Genomic DNA, 17776 nt, shown 5'->3' with positions numbered 1-17776 from the left:
GAGGCAATGTTACAACTGCCTCATGTACACAGACAACCCTATCCTCCTCCCAACAAATTCCAACACATGTGAGAGATGCAACCATATAGCCAAACTGGAGGCTAAGCTCTCTCAACTCAGTACTGGCGTAACCAGTCAGGAGGTGAAGGAAACCACACTCACTACAATTCCAGTCTCACATAAACCTACCACAACAGCAAACCAAACACATAAACACACAAAAACATACCCGGAGGCTCTAAATAAAAATCTGCCTAAGCAGCAGAGACCTCCAAAGCAGACACCCAAGCAACCGCTACCCCAAAACAAAACACATGCAACACATAACTCACAAAGCCAGTGTGCCGAACAGTCACAGCCCTTAAGAGTAAACAACACACCTGATACACTTGTAATAGGTGACTCTATCATCAGGCACACTGACATCCCGCTCACCAGGCTGAACAAGGAGAAGGTCATGGTGAGCTGCCTGTCGGGCGCTAGGATCCGCTACATAACACAAGCACTCAGGTCACTCCAAGGCAAGTACAAATATGACTCAGTCATTGTCCATGCTGGTGTGAATGACCTGAGATGTACCTCCCTGGACTACATGAAAAGAGACATAGAGGAGCTCTCTGAGCATGTAGCCCAGGCCGGTATGACCCTGACCTTGAGTAGCATCTTACCCTCACCAAGAATGATGCCACAATATGAAGACAAGATGATCAATTTCAACAATTGGCTTAAGTATTGGTGTCATTCAAAGGGGATCCAATGCCTGTCAGCCTGGGATGACATGCTCGACAAGCCACGATGCTTCGCTAGGGACGGCTTGCACCTGCCACCCCTGGGCTTTCGGATATTGGCAAAGGCTCTTGCTACCCCCATAGTGCTTTTTTCAGGCAAGGCTCAAAAGACAAACCCACCTCCATAGGTATCACAAGGGATAAGAAACTAAGAGTAATGCTACTCAACGCCAGAAGTCTAAACCTCAAGATGCATGCACTCGAAACTCTCCTTAGCATGGAGAACATCGATATCTGTGCAGTAACAGAAACCTGGTTCAAGGCTCCCGAGAGCACCCCAGCACTACCAGGTTATACCTCATACCATGCTTTTCGGCCCCAAAACTTGGACCGAACAACAAAAGGAGGGGGAGTATCAATATTCGTCAAAGATACCCACACCTCCAGGTTGGTGGCACAGCACGAAGCATCAGAGACTATCCATGTGCAACTAACAGTGGGTAAAACTGCCTTCCAGTTTATAGCATGCTACAGACCACCCTCCCAAACCCAGGAACCCCATTCAGCCTTCCTGAGAACACTGGAAAATATGAAGGTCTCTCCAAACATCATTATATCGGGTGACTTCAACTACCCAAACATAGACTGGGAGCATTACTCTAGCTCCAACACCCTAGCCCAAAGGTTCCTAGAATTTATAAACTCAAATGCTATGGAACAACATGTTACCACTCCCACAAGAGGGGAAAACATACTGGACCTGATCATCACCAACATGGGGACTTTATGCTCCAGACCAGAAGTGTATCCCTCACTGGTAAGATCAGACCATAAACTAATCTCACTGGATATTCACATCCCGACCCCAGCCCCTGCCCAGAAAACCACAGTGAAAAACTTCTCTAAAGCAAATTTCACACTCCTCAAAACTGAGGTGGAATCCTTCAAAGCCCCCAGGCCTGTGGAAAATACGGCCCAGACCACAGAATCCTTTATAAACGCATTCTATGAACACCTTCAGGAATGCATGGATCATGCAATCCCAAATAAAACCAAGACCCAATCCTCCAAAGGCAGACGTCCTGTCTGGTGGACCCCAGCCATAAACAAACTATACAATAGAAGGAGGAAGCTACTACATGATAGAGCAAAATCCCAAAAAGGGAAGGCATCTCTGATCAGTATTAGCAAAAAACTACAGGCACTCATAAAATCGTCTAAGGCCAGCTTCGAGAGAAAAATTGCACAGGCCACTAAGGATAATCACAAGGCTTTCTTTAGTTATGTTAGTAACCTGGGTGGGAATTCCCAGATATGCTCAGAATTAGTCCAAAATGACAAAAAATACACCGAACCGACAGACATTGCCAACATGCTAGCTAACAGGTTCAGCGCAAACTTCTCCCCCCCCCTCCCCACCAAAAGGGCAAATATCTATCCCAGCAGAGTGCCGCCCCCCTGACATCTCAGATGCTCAGGTAAGAGCCACCCTCTCCAAAGCAAAAAACACAGCATCAATGGGACCAGATGGTGTCCCGGGCTGCATCCTACATGAACTCCAAGAAGAGCTAAACCCAAACATAAAACTACTGTTCAATCTCAGCCTTACTACAGGATATGTACCCAAAGAGTGTCATACAGCAACATTGGTCCCTCTCCACAAAGGTGGTGCCTCAACGGATCCTGGAAACTATCGCCCCATAAGCCTGACTAGCTTGGTCTGCAAAGCTATGGAAAGGATCATCATGGACCTCATAAATAAAGATATTGGGGACCTACAGACACTGGATCCTACCCAGTTCGGCTTTGTTAAGGGCAGATCCTGCCTCTTAAACCTGGTCGATTTCTTTGAAACAGTCACCAAGGCCATTGACGAGGGGAAGGTGGTCCACACAGCCTACCTGGACCTCGCAAAAGCCTTCGATACAATACCCCACTTGGGCATTATAGATAAGCTCACCAGCCTAAATATAAACCCCTATGTCACTAGATGGGTTGCAAACTGGCTCAAGGACAGAACCCACATGGTTAGAATTGCTGGAGCCATGTCAGACTCCAAACCAGTTACAAGTGGCATCCCACAAGGCTCAGTCCTGGGACCTCTCTTGTTTGGTATATATTTCTCAGAGGTACAGGCCAACACAGAAGAACTGTGGCTGACCAAGTTCGCAGATGACTGCAAACTGGGCGCCATAATCGACTCTCCAGCCAACACAAACATCCTCCAAAAGGGCCTCATAGAAACAGACAACTGGTGCCAGAGTCATGGCCTCAAGCTAAACACCAAAAAGTGTATAGTCATCCCCTTTGGCAAAAACAAAGTGCCCACAAATTACCACATAGGTGGTAATCCATTAAGTACAGAAGAAGTAATTAGGGACCTGAGGACCCAAGTTGATAGCAATCTCTCATTTAACAACCACGTGGCCAAAGTGGTTAGAAAAACATTTTATATAGCCCACCTAATTATGAAGGGATTCACATCTAGATCAGGGGAGGTCATCGTGCCTCTTTACTCATCCCTCATCAGGCCCATAATTGAGTACAATGCCCCTTTTGGGATGTACCTTACCAGACACCTGCAGCAACTGGAAAGACCCCAAAAGTACCTCACCAAGAGGATCAAAGGGCTCAAACAGATGCCATATGCTGCCCGGTTAAAGAAACTCCAGCTCTACTCAGTGGCATACCGCCTGCTCAGAGGCGATCTGTGCCTGACGTATAAAGCCATGTCCAACCCGGAATTAATGGACATGCTGTACCTCAGAAAATCCAAATCCCATCGAGCCACGCGCTCGAGAGACTTGAACCTCAGCACTGAAATAAATAGGACATGCTGGAGGGACAGATTCATAACCCAGAGGCTCCCTTCACTCTGGAATAAAATCCCAGTCCAGATTAGGCAGAGTCCCTCATTGACTCTCTTCAGGAGGAATCTTGATGAGTGGATGGGAGATCGTAGGTTTACCCCGGGTATCACTTCTGTGTCACTGTTAGACAGAGGCAAAGTATACTAACCTCGAAAAAAGGCATAGCAAAATTAATTTAAAATGGGTGGCGAAATCCAAACACACTCTGGCTAGGCTTATAAATGCCCTAGGGCAGATAGCCTAGTATGAACCTATGAACCTATATTATCTTGACAGATCATTGGATCAATTGTTCATTTCTTGTGAAGGTAAGAAGAAAGATCAACCGGTGTCAAAACAGACTATTTCCAAATAGTTGTCTAAGGTTATTTCCTTTTGTTATACTCACCATGACAAATCTATTCCAGGCAGGGCCAAAGTCCACTCTATAAGGACCTTGGCTTCCTCTATAGCTTTTTGGAAAGGGCAGAACTCTAGAAGTATTCTAGAAGCTGCTACTTGGTCCTCTGAACATACTTTTACAAAGCACTATAAGCTGGATTCCTTCTCTAGGTTTAAGTCATAGTTTGCTAGGACCATTCTCCAGGAGGTCCTGGACCCTTCTCCTTCCACCTCCCAGATATAGTTAGCTATGATAGTCTACCCATATATCTAAGGCTACTGCAGCAGTGATCAATATGAAGAGCACAGTACAATTGTATAAGTTGAACTTACAATAGCAGTAGATGTTCAAATGATCACTGCTACAATAGCTGCTCCCTCCCTATAGCCTCCTTGTTTTTGGGATGTTTTTATGCCATGATGTGGACATTTATTTATTCTTATTCCTAGCCTTGTCATTACAAGGCCTCCCTCTTTCTGCTGGCAGGAAAGCTCTGAAGGGCTTTGCAGCCACACTTGTCTTTTAGTCAGCTCAGCTCAAGCTGCTTGATAGTTTGGGTGCATGGAAAGTACCCTGAGGCTTTGGAAGCTGGATGGCTGTTATATCCTTAGTAGGATATAATCCCATATAGCTCAGAATACTGCAACAGTGATCATGTACTTTCCCCATTATACCCATTTGCTTCACATTATGAAAGGCAGTGTTCCACACTTTACCCATTTGTTCCACATTATGAGAGGCAGTGTTCCACACTTTGCCTATTTGTTCCACATTATGAGAGGCAGTGTTCCACACGTTGCCCATTTGTTTCACATTATGAGAGGCAGTGTTCCACACTTTGCGCGTTTGTTCCACATTATGAGAGGCAGTGTTCCACATTCTAGAGATGGAAGTTTGAGAGCTTTGCGAATGCAGACAGCTGCAAATGCTATTATGTAATCTGGTGTACCCAGTGTAAGATCTTTTGGAATCTCATACATTCTGTCCAGAATGAAAAGATAATTCATAGAACCTGGTTTTAATTGAATACTGCCTCTGCAAGCCTCAGATTTAAGTTATCTTTCTTTCTTTTTGTGTGTTTTTTCATTTGAATGAAATTGCAGTACTTTTATTTAGTAGCCTGTAAAGCCATGTATGGCAGTTGTCTATAACTTCTGCAATTATTATTATTATTATTATTTTGCATTTTCTTGACTTACTGGTCTGAATAACATAAACGTTTACTAGTGCTACAATATTTTGTGGTATAAGATAAAATAATGTGCTTCACAAAACTGACATAATACATAGCCTACCCAGACCGGGAAATATACTCTGTAAGTGTTTCTAAACATCATACTGACATACAAATGTTGTCTTCTGAAAGAAACAGAGAGGGTAGAATGAGTACATGAGCAACAAATGTCATCACCATCACTGGAACAGACTTTTCTACATTAGGCTTACAAATCTTCATAAATGTACTGTTCAGCAAAACATTGGTTTGCTCTTGGTAGTGCTGGTCCAAAGCAGAAAGGGCTAAGGTACCAGGCACAAAACATGTTTGTATATCTTCAACAGTGTAAAATTCAAACATTGAATGAAAGCATTTAAACATCTCTGTGGCAATGTTTAGTTAGGTGGTATCAAAGGATAAATATAGTTTGAAGTCTGGGAAAGTATTGTACATTTCATCTTACCTGTCATTTCATTATGAAACCCTGTGTTCTGGCATTGTGCATTCCCCATATAGTGACCTAAAGACTTTGAGGGAGGAAGAGGAAGTTTGAAATTTGTTCTCCTTAAGTAAAGCAGGAGTTCAACTGAACATGACTTTGGAAAACTTCCATACAAAAGAAGATGTGTTGTTCCAAGTTGTGCCAGATTTCCTGAAGTGATACAAGAAGAAGCCTTTTAAGTGACACGTTTGCAAGATAAGTACCAGAGTCCCCTAGTCTAACGTCATCTCATCTTATAAAAGCTCTCAAAAGTCACCTCTGAAATAATAAGCGAAAAAGATCTACACTCCCCATGCTGTTAACAATATACACATAAATAATGACATCAGTAAAGGCATATAATGATTTCCAAAGCAAATACCTTGTACTATTACAGATGATGATAAAAGACCTCATTGTTCAACTATCTTAACTTAGCTCATGCAGGATCCCACAACAGCTGGAATATGAGCTACTGCCAAATAATGCAGCTGTATTTCTTTTTGATATTCACTGTAGTCTCCTTAATAAACTGCTACAACAGATTTTTCTAAAGCTTTATCAAACAATGAAAGCACATTGAATTAACTGTACCATCACTAGAAATTAATTTTACAAGCTTCAAATAATTCACCCACTGAAGTAACAGTCAAACAAAGGCTACCAAGCAGATATAGTTACATGTTAGTTCTGGAATATATATGGCAGTTATTCCACACACTAATAAGCAGTTGTACAACTGTTTTAACAGTGGACAGGAAATCACTAATCCAGAACATAATCTCAGATAAATAAGTGAGGTTTTAGGTTAAAATATTCTCTGTCCACAGATGATAGTGTGCAGAAAAAAAACATCTTGACATGAAGTCATAGTTTTTGGGGGAAACATCTTTCCTTGCATATTGATTGACTCCTGCATACACTGATCCAAAACACCCTGCCTGTGTCGAATGCAAGCAAAGCAGCCTTTTCACATGCTCAAAGACTTGCAGCTTTCCTGTTCTCTTCCATTGAAATGCCATAAAAGTCCTTGTAGACGTAAGTAATTATAATGACCAGACTACGTGATATATCCCAACTGAGTACTATCTGATGTTTCACTGCGAAGAAAAAAGCCTAAACTGCATGGGATATCACATTGTAACTACTTTGACACCATTGCATATAAAAAACAACTTGCAGAACAGGCTTACAATGCTAAAACTAATGCAATAATACTATAATAAACTCCATTATTCCCAAAATCTGTACTTAAATGGTGAGCCAGAATCCCTTTTTCATACTAATTTCTGGTGTCCAATAGGCACCATGAAAAATAGTTTTCACATAAAAATGATGATGAACTCTTAAATCTGAAAGCTACATATATAAAATCAGTCATGATAGCATGCACCATCTTGCCAAATATTTCTAAATATGTAGCCTGGAACTCTGCATTTATTCTTTTAGCAAAGGTATTAGCTGTATCCTACACAAATCAGAGGCGTTGAGTTTGCTAGGCCCTTTCAAAGATGCAATTGTGAAATTCTCAACACTAACCTTTGTACTACATACCTATTTGTAAATACTTCCAAACACCCTTGTGGAAGTGTCCCCAGGTATCACAGAGATGTTGAAAGGCAATGAAAACCTCCTTGTCTCCTACTCTTTGCCTCAGGTTATAAGGGAACTTGATACCCGTTCACTGCCAAACATGTAGCCTCAGGGGTTCCATCCACTTTTAGGGAAGAATAGACTGTTACTGGAATAGTCATCCCCCGGTCTTGCTCAAAGATACTGATTTATACAATTGTTGAAGGGCTAAGTGTGATGTACTTATCATGTGCCAACTTTTTTAGATGTTTAGTTAATGATTTCTGGAACCAGATAATTATTCATGGCTTATCTGCTTTTAAAATGTTAGTTTCTAATGGTGCCCAAATGGAACAGTTACCCTGCTTGAAGTCTAGCAGTGGATTTAATGTAAATGGTTTAGCACAGTCTTCCCGTAGTGGGACACAAAGACCTGTAATATGTAATCCCAAATCAGCCCCCTCCACATTGTTTTATAATCTGCACCAATGTCTTACTTCTACCTCTCTTTTACTAATCCCCATCTAGTCTTTTCATTCTCTCATCCCTCCCCTCTACTCTTCTTGTCATTTTATTCATACTACAATTTCATGATTTAAAACTCAATAAGCATATTGTTATGTTATGGATATGTATGAGCTACAGTGCACACTATATAATAATAACAGTAGAAACAGTCCGTACCTTTATTTAAATTTGAACTGTATTCTCATCTGGCTGTGGGCTAATGTCATAAATACTATCATATATTGCCATCTTTTATTGTATGTATATGGAGCCTTTCTCCCTGAGCCTCCACTGAAAATTGGCCCAGTGCACAGCTGGACTTTCTTGCAAACAAACACAATAAATAAATAAATAAATTAATTAATTAAATAAATGTAGGTAGGGGCATGCACCACATTTGGAGATTTTTCTTCGTAATCCATCCCAAATAAATTGCCCACTCAACTAGTTAACCTTGAAAACTACCAGTTCTTTCTGTATACCAGAAGATGCTAAACATGTAAAACATACACAGAGCCATGAATAATTTAACTTTCATTTATTTGGGCATTCAATAGACTCAGCCCACTGTCTACCCTTCCTGCACTCAATTAGCTAATTTATTCCTCACTTGGGCAAGAGCCTTTTTGCCCATTCATTCTCCAGTGCAGATGAGAGTTAGGTGTTAGTTAATGGGCTATGAGAGTTTGGTCTTAGGTAATGGGCTAGAATGCACATCCTGTGGGTCATGCTATCCCTACCCAATCAATAGCTTGCAAGCCCTTCTATAACTTCTCTTAGGAAGGGCATGAGCATTATGACACATGGAAAACCTTCAGATTAAGCAGCACAATAATGTTTGCCATGAGCATGGGCATGTTAGTGTCTTCACTGCAGAAAATATACCTGTAGTCCTGCAGGTGTTACTAATGCAGTGAACCAGAGTGCCTCAGTCTTCTCTGGATGGCAAGCAGGTCTCAGCTGCTCAATTCCATCATCCATTGCCTGGTCCTCCTAGCTCCCATGATACTGGTCAAACACAGGCTATCTGGAATGCAGTCAGGGCATCACCTTGGTGTAAAAAGGTTCAAGGTGTGCAGGGCCATAAACACTTTTACTACCGTAATTCTTTCAATTACAGAAAACTTCAGGGATTTGTAACTATGGACCCAAATATATAATTTTGACCAGAATTTCTCAAAATTTGATTGAGTATCATATTACTATAAAAGGATGATTTTATGAGCTGGTGTTTGGGAGTTGCCCAAGTCTGTAGAACGAGCATTGTTGTCCCTGATTTGTGGTGGTTTGGGAGAAGGAGTTTGCTGGAAATTGTATTATTTTAGAGATACTGATCCCAAGACCATAGAGAACTGTGAAATTATTCATGTAGTAACAGCATCATATGGGCACCTTTTTGTGGGTCTTGTATAAAAACCAGTCAGTCATCATCAAACCAGATTGCTGTGAGTGCAATATTATACAGAGGCTATACAGAAATCTAATTGTCTGGTTTCCTATTTAACATGTCATCTGTTGGAGGAATAAAGCAGACACAGTACATACCCCTTGAATGTACTCTTTTTTAATCTAAATAGATATGAGCTAGAGTTGTTGATAAAGGCCAGTGGCACTGATGTCATATAATCCCCAGGTGCTCATAGCTTGGAGAATTATATTCTGCATCTTTATGTGCTTTTCTGATGATGCCAGTAGCCTGCTTTTACTGCATCAATCACAACATTGTAGTATCCCTGCTAGAACTGTCATGGAGGTGAGATTTTTTAATTTCTCTGAACTACTGAAGACGTCACAGACATGTCACTGGTATTACTGTTCACATCATAGTTGTTGCCTATGATCAGTTGCCCTGCTGCAGTATTAAGCATTGCCCATGCCATTCTGTCATCACTATCACTGAAAGAGTCCATCAGTACCCAACCTAATAAGGGTCTAACAAAATCCTCATTCCAGGTTTTGATTTCATATTCAAGTAGTAGATAGATTTTCCTCATCTCCAAAATGCCTAATTATTCTGGCACATGTCTTCACCATTATACATCCCTGGATGCAAAGAAGATTTTTTTAACCATTATTCTATTTTAAAATTGCCTTCTTTTTATAAGTAGCATTTAAGTTCCAAACAGGGCAGTATATCATCAGGCCCTCAGTGTAACATGCTCTTCACCTTGAATAGCATAGTACATCAACAATTAAACAATCAGACAGATAAGGAGAGCCATGGGTGGTAACCTAGCAACTGTCCCAAACCACAAACTCTCAATGTTTTAAATTGACATTGTTAGAATGTACCAGCAGTCAACAACTATAGTCAGTTGTGTTGCTGGTAATTAAATATTTTTATAGTTTCCTTCCTGCTATGTATTTATTGGAAATAATAACAAGTTTCAGCTTTAACCCTTCAGGTTTTAGGAATAGCTTCTTTGTTTTTTTTTTTTTTTTTGTATTTTTTTTTTGTGCAGCCTCACAGTTTTTGACAGTTCCCATGCATTTCTCACTATCTGTTGCCCACTTGAAGTAACATTAAATAATATAAAACTGCTTTTTCTTTAATAGGATCATAGGTGTATACTATGCTAATGACCACTGGGGCTGTTATAAGCCAAGCATCACAAATGTATCCCTTAAGTTTATGTGCCTTAGAGGTTATATTAAGGGAAATATGTAAGCTAGGGCAAGATTTACAGGCTGCTCCTGTCCATTAGAGGCATAGGTTCATAGGTGTGTACAAGGCTAATTGCCCTGGAGCCTTTACAAGCCTAGTCCATAGGATTACCTTGGCATTGTGCCACCCAACCTTAGTTCCTAGTGCCTCTGTCGAGTAGAGCCACTGGAGTGATCCCCAGGGTGAATTTTCTATTTCCCATCCACTCAACAAGATTTCTCTTGAAGAAGGTCAGTGAGGTGCTCTGCTTGACATGTATGGGAAGTCTATACAATAGCATGGGCAGTCTCTGGGTTATGAACCTGTCCCTCCAGCATGTTCTGTTGATTGTGGTAATGAGGTTGAGGTCTCTGAAGCATGTGGTGTGGAGGGATTGGGATTTCTTTAGATGTAGCATTTCTAACAAAGCAGACATGGCTTTGTAAGTCAAGCAGAGATCGCCTCTAATTAGGCGATATGAGACAGAGAATAGTTGGAGTTTTTTTGAGTCTGTCTATATAGAACAAGTGTTTAAGGCCTGGGATCCTTTGTGAGGTACTTTTGCGATCTCTCCAGTTGTTGCATGTGTCTAGTGAGGTACATGGCAAATGGGGCATTATACTTGATGATTGGTCTAATGAGGGAAGAGTAGAGGGAGAATATGACCTCTTTCTTCTTGGATGCAAAACTCTTAGTAATGAGATGTGCCACATAGAAGGACTTTCTGACCACAGTGGCAACATGGTGGCCAAAAGAGAGGTTGCTGTCAACCTGTGTTCCCAGATCTCTTATAACACCTTCTGTGTTCAGTGGACTGCTATTAATGTGATAATTCAAGAGAACAGAGTTTTTCCCAAGGGGGATGCCGACACATTTTTGTGGCATTGAGCTTAAGACCATGGTTCTGATACCAGTCATTGGTTTCATTGAGGCCTTTCTGTAGGATATCAACATCACTTGGGGAGTTAATAATAGCTCCCAATTTGCAATCGTCTGTGAACTTTGTCAACCAGAGTCCCTTTGTGTTGGCCTGGACTTCAGAGAAGTAGATACCAAACAGGGGAGGACCCAGGACCGAGCCCTGTGGGACTCCACTCGTGACTGGCAGGCAGTCTGACTTGGAGTCAGCTACTTTCACACTGTGGGTTCTATCTGTGAGCCAGTTTGCAATCCACCTAGTAATATAGAGGTTGATGCCTAGCTTAGTGAGTTTTTCTATGATTCCTGAGTGGGGAGTGGTATCAAAAGCCTTGGCCAGATCAAGGTAGGCTGTATGAACCAACTTGCCTTCATCTACAGCTCTGGTTACTGACTCAAAGAAGTTGACCAAGTTAAGCAGGCATGATCTACCCTTCACAAAACCAAACTGTGTAGGATCCGGAGTTTGGAGATTCCCTATATCCTTGTTTATTAGGTCCATGATGATGCATTCCATAGCTTTGCATATCAGACTCATCAGGCTAATGGGGCGATAATTCCCGGGGTCTGCAGTCACTCCTCCTTTGTAGAGAGGGATGATTGTAGCAGTGCGCCTTTCAGTAGGGACAAAGCCTGAGGTGAGGCTGTGATTGAACAGGGCACACAGGTGAGGTGTCAGTTCACTCTGTAGTTCATGTAGAACACAGTCATGGATATTGTCAGGTCCCATAGAAGCTGTATTCTTGGCCTTGGACTATGCTGTTTTATCCTGTGCAGCAGTAATACTGGGTTCTTGGCAATCTACTGGTATTGTGATTGGTCCTTTGCAGGGGGGGGTAAAGTTAGCACTGAATCTGTCGACCAGTATATTGACTATCTGTTGGCTTGGTATAGGAGGTACCATTGTGCAGTAGCTCAGAGCAAATCTGGGTATTGCCGTGGAGATTCTTAACATAACTATAGAAACCTTTCTGGTTATCGTTACTATCTGCTGCAATTCTGTTTTCATAGCTAGCTTTAGAGGATTTGATGAGGGATCTCAACCTATTGTTGAGGCTGATAAGGGAGTTTTTCCAGTCTTGGGACTTCGCCTTATTCCACATCAGTTTCCTCCTTTGTTGTAGAGTTTGTTTATGGTAGGGGATAATCAGATTGGCTTCTTTTTTTTTTTGAGGAGAGTGTCTTGGTTCTATTGGGCATGGTGAGATCCATGCATTTGTGTACGTGTTTGCACAGTGCATTGGTGTATGATTCAGCATTCATGCAACTATTCTCCATTTGCACGGGTGCTGGGAAGTTAGCCACCTCTGTTTTTAGGAGCCAAAAGTTAGCTTTGGAGAAGTTTTTCATGGTGCTTACCTTTGTGTGTGTGTGTGTGTGGGGGGGGGGGGTATGTGGATTTCCAAGGTGATTAGTTTGTGGTCGGATCTAACCAGGGAGGAGTTGACTATTGGTGTAGCACAACGGTTGCCCATGTTAGTAATGACCAAGTCAAGGATGTTGCTACCTCTAGTGAGGGTAGGAACAAGCTGGTCCAGAGTACTGGAGTTAATGAATTCCAGAAAGCATTGGGCAAGTGTATTGGTACATGAGTAGTTTTCCCAGTTAATGGAGGGGTAGTTGAAGTCGCCCAGTATGAGAGTGTTAGGTTGCACCCTAATATTCTCCAGGGTGCTTAGGAATGTGGAGTGTGAGTCTTGGGGCATGGTTGGGGACCTATAGCAGGCTACAACCTGAATCACTGTCTTACCCAATGTTAGCTGCACCTGAAGTATCTCAGATGCGTTATGTTGGGCTACCAGTCTGTAGGTGTGCACATCCTTTATGAATATAGAAACACCACTGACTTTGGAGCTTCGGTCCAAGTTCTGGGGCCGAAAGGTGTGGAATGATTTATAGCTCGGTAGTGCAGGGGTGCTTTCTGATGCCTTGAACCAGGTCTCTGTTACAGTACAAATGTCAATGTTCTCCATTTTAAGGAGTGCATCAAGCGAGTGCATTTTGAGATTTAGACTTCTAACGATGAGCAGCATGACTCTCAGATTGCATTTGTTTGTAGCTGTTATGGTGTTAATTTGGTCTTTGGAATACTGCCTAAAAAAGGCATTATAGGGGTGGCAAGATACTTGGCCAGTATCTGGAAGCCCAGGGGTGACAGATGCAGGCCATCTCTGGAAAAGCATCAAGGTCTATCAATCATGTCATCCCAGGCAGACAGATACTGGAGCCCCTTAGAATGACACCTAAAACTTAGCCAATTGTTGAAATCAATAATTTTCTGCTTGTACTGTGGTATCATTCTGGATGATGGTAGGATGCTTCTCAGGGTTAGGGTCATACCCGCCTGGGCTACATAATCCAAGAGCTTCTCCATGTCTCTTTTCATGTAGTCCAGGGAGGTACGTCTCAGGTCATTCACATCCACATCTACAGCATAGTTGCTAAACCTGGGATGTATTTCTAACTTCCTATTCACTGGTCTAGGTTTCTGTTGAATAGAGTTAGGGAAGAACTCTGCTTCACATAGATGGGGAGCCTATTCCAGAGAAGGGGAATTCTCTGAGACACATACCTCTCTCTCTCCCTCCAACATATCCTGTTTATGTTGAAAATAACATTTAAATCCACAAATTGAATAATTCTGATGCTATTCATTTTGTAACAGGTAAAAGGTCCATAAGAGTGGGATCCACGGATGCCTTGTATATCAAACATAGACCACATCTCAACAATCTAAAGAAAACAGACTGCAGAGATAGGACTTTGAGATAATCTGCACAGGGCATGCTGTTAACACCCTATATTCTTTAGGTTGGGAACCTCTGTGGAGTTCCAGTTATTGCATGTGCCTGGCTGGGTACATACCAAAGGGGGCACTGTACTTAATGATAGGCCTGATCATAGCTGAGTACAGTGGAATTCACCCCTGGCTGTTTCAGTATCCATTACCTTTCCTTCTCCCTCTTTCATTTGCAATGATATCAACTTTTTGGAAGTCTGCATTGCTGCTGGAAAGAATTGTCTAGACAATATTTTGCAAAGGTGAGCCCCCTAAGACTTTTGTGATTCCAGTTTTGCTGCTATCATAGAACTTAGCAGATGTGCAAAATCATGAAAATGTGCCCAGGCCAGAAATAGTTTCTGACCTGACTACTGGCTGATCTGAAAGTTATGTATTATATTGGGTGTCTTTTGATGCTTTTAGATGGTAGCTCTTGCCCTCTTGTTTGGGACTGAAACAGAGAGAGAGAATTAGACTTAAGAAAATTCAGAGCTACATCTGGGTTAGAAAACAAACTTTCTCCACCCTTCCATTTAATTATACATTTTGCTGGAAGTGTAAGTCTTGTAGTGACTCTATTTCAATAGAACAAGGACCTTACTGAAGCAAGGTCTGTGTGTTGTTTGAGAGACTCAGGACATACAACTGGAAGAGTCAAACCATAGTGATGAACTTCAAGAATGGTCCCCTTCCTTGGCTTTACTCAGCATCCTTTCCTTGTCAGCTAAATTTATGATACTGAAGATAATTTGTCTAGGAGGTTTGTCTACAGTACTACAGTTGCCGGGTTCAATGCCATGTGACCTCTTTCTGTAACAAATTAAAACACTTAGTCTAGGTCAATTGTTTTAGTAAAATGGGTTTCAAGGAAGTCACACATGTTCCCCTTTACCACTCCTTTGACTACACATTATTCCATCTATAGAGAATGGGCAAACTATACATCAATGCACTGATTGGAGAACAAACATTCCCCAGTAGGATATTAATGTACAAGTAATGCCCATTGACAAAAGAGTCCACTGCTTCATGGCAGAATATCAATTTGCCATGGAGCTCGGACTGGAAAATAAATAACGTCTGTCATTATTTTATGCTCATTAAGCAGCGGTTCTGCTGTTTAGCGAGTGTAAAATATAAAAAAAAAAGAAAGAGAGAGAGAGAGAGAGAGAGACTGTGTGTGTGTGTGTGTGTGTGTGTGTGTGTGTGTGTGTGTGTGTGTGTGTGTGTGTGTGTGTGTGTGTGTCTATGTGAGATCAAGAGAGTTGGAGAGAAAGTGAGAGCGATCGTTTGTGACTGAATGCGTGTATGAAAGCAGCGGATCCTGTGTGTGTGTGATAGATTGAGAAAGAGTGAGACCAATTTTAAGTGAGTGAATGTGTGCATAAAAGCAGAGGAGACTGTGTGTGTATATGTGTGTGCGTGTGTGCGTGTGTGTGTGTGTGTGTGTGTGTGTGTCTGTGTGTGTGTGTGTGTGTGTGTGTTTGTGAAAGAAGAAGAGACTGTGTATGTGTGTATGAGTGTATGAGAGAGAGAGAGAGAGAGAGAGAGAGAGAGAGAATGGGATATATGTAAAACTGTTGTGTATTGCTTACTTATTCATTTTTAAGCACTATGTTATTTATTTTATGTATTTTTGTTGTAAAATGCTTTCCTCCAACACCATCAACATATACTACAGCAAGTTCAAAACATTAGCAGGAGGCACCATTTTACATTAAAAATATGTAAAAAAATAATATAGTACTTAAAAAAATAAATAAGTAAGTAAAACACAACTATTTTACAGAGTCCATTCTCTAAGCACAATAATGCCCTCTAGGGTGTGTGTTAATGTGTAATTAATGCCCTTCCAGGGGTATAGAGGTCCTCCACCTGTGGTGTTGAGCCTCATAACACCCCTGGGTGGGCATTAATTACACATTAACACACATAGGGGTTGGTAGGGTGGCCTAATGGTCAAGGTGTTTGCCTTAGAAACACAAGGTGCAGGGTTTGAGTCTCACAAGGGATAATTGGCTAGGCTTAAAATGGCTTGCAAGGGCAGTTAGCTTAGTACTAACCTATGAACCTATGAACCTATGATGTCAGGCATTATTGCTTGCATAATGGCTTTCAAGTTCTATCATCTTTTTCATGACATCTGCCAGGGCATCCTCTTTTCCTTGTTTGATCGAATCACATCTGCATTTGGGTGGTTCGAGTTTTTCATTGCTAATAACAGGAAAGCAATTCATGCTGTAAAAATGTCTATTGCCTATTGAAAATGGACATTCCCATTCTTAATGGCTGTGTTGTTTTGCAGTGCTTTATCAACTCAGTGCTAAGATTATCCAGTTTCATAAGATGATAATATTCTAGAAAAAGGCCTGCTGGACCAGTCATGCTGCCAGCCTCAGCCATGTCATTCATATTAGACAGCTGATTTCCAAAGAGAAAAATATTGTTTAAGAAGACAGCCAAAAACTCTGCAATACATAAAATCAGGATTAATATTTTGTTTACTTTAATATTAGAATTAAAGGGCTTAAAGCAATTTTTAAATAATAAAATAGCTGGAGCTTGAGAATAGTACAGCTTAATGCATGTTTGCAATTTTCACCCCAACCCCAAGCTATTATAAACATATGATTGAAACTACTGGATGTAGGCAGGAATCAAAAAAATAAATCATGTTGGGATTTACAGATAAAGTTTTCCATCAAGGGGAAGCAGATGCTGTCAAGAAACATGGACTGAAATGCTCCCGGGTCAAACTATTTTTTATCTTTTTATATACCAATTAATATTAAGAACACATTTTGATGATGGAAATAAAAGCAATGATTTTATTAGGTGACAGAATGTCTTGACCTTTTTGTTTTATGTTTTCTTATTTCACATCAGCAACTTCTATTCTCTGTCCTCCACTTACTCAAATTACTTTGCTGCTAACATGTTAATACTGCCTATGTTTTGTCTAAGATCAAGGAATTGTATATCACAATAATATTCTAAGGTAGTACTTTCAGATTAAAAAAGTAATTTAGTGACTTATTCTGATTTCTGTTCAGAACGTTATTATATAATGCCATCTATCCAAATGTGGAGCATTTAGCAATTCAGGCTCATATTTCACTTTTATTATTATGCCATTGGCAATATTTCTCAGGTGGAGGACAATCTGCAAAATTACTCTGTCACAATTAAAATTCATGGTCTTCATTTCACTCTTCATTTAACATTAGTTGTGGTGCTGGTAGTATTTCTCCAAGCCTGAAAGCCAAGTTTATTTCTTCTGCTTATGTCAAAATATTCTGGGTGCTGTAACTCTGTATCGATTACTGTTCGGCACTAGATAGGGAAGCATGGTGAGGCAGTGGTAACATTTTGTCTTCACAGTCCTAGGGTTTGGGGCTCATGCATATGTCTGGTTACTATCACTATGGATTTTATGAATGTTTTTCCTGGGTACAGTGTTTTTGCCCCAGAAAGTTTTTCTCTGGAGACATATATGTTGACATATATCTGGCATGTGTATGTGTGTGTGTGTGTGTGTGGTGCATATATATATATATATATATATATATATATATATATATATATATAGATATATATAGATATATATATACACACACACACACACACACACACACACATATATATATATATATATATATATATATATATATATATA

Source organism: Protopterus annectens, chromosome 6.part0 (genome assembly GCF_019279795.1).
Source record: "Protopterus annectens isolate FY-2018-M chromosome 6.part0, PAN1.0, whole genome shotgun sequence".
NCBI lineage: Eukaryota > Metazoa > Chordata > Ceratodontiformes > Protopteridae > Protopterus > Protopterus annectens.
This window is presented reverse-complemented; position numbering follows the sequence as displayed.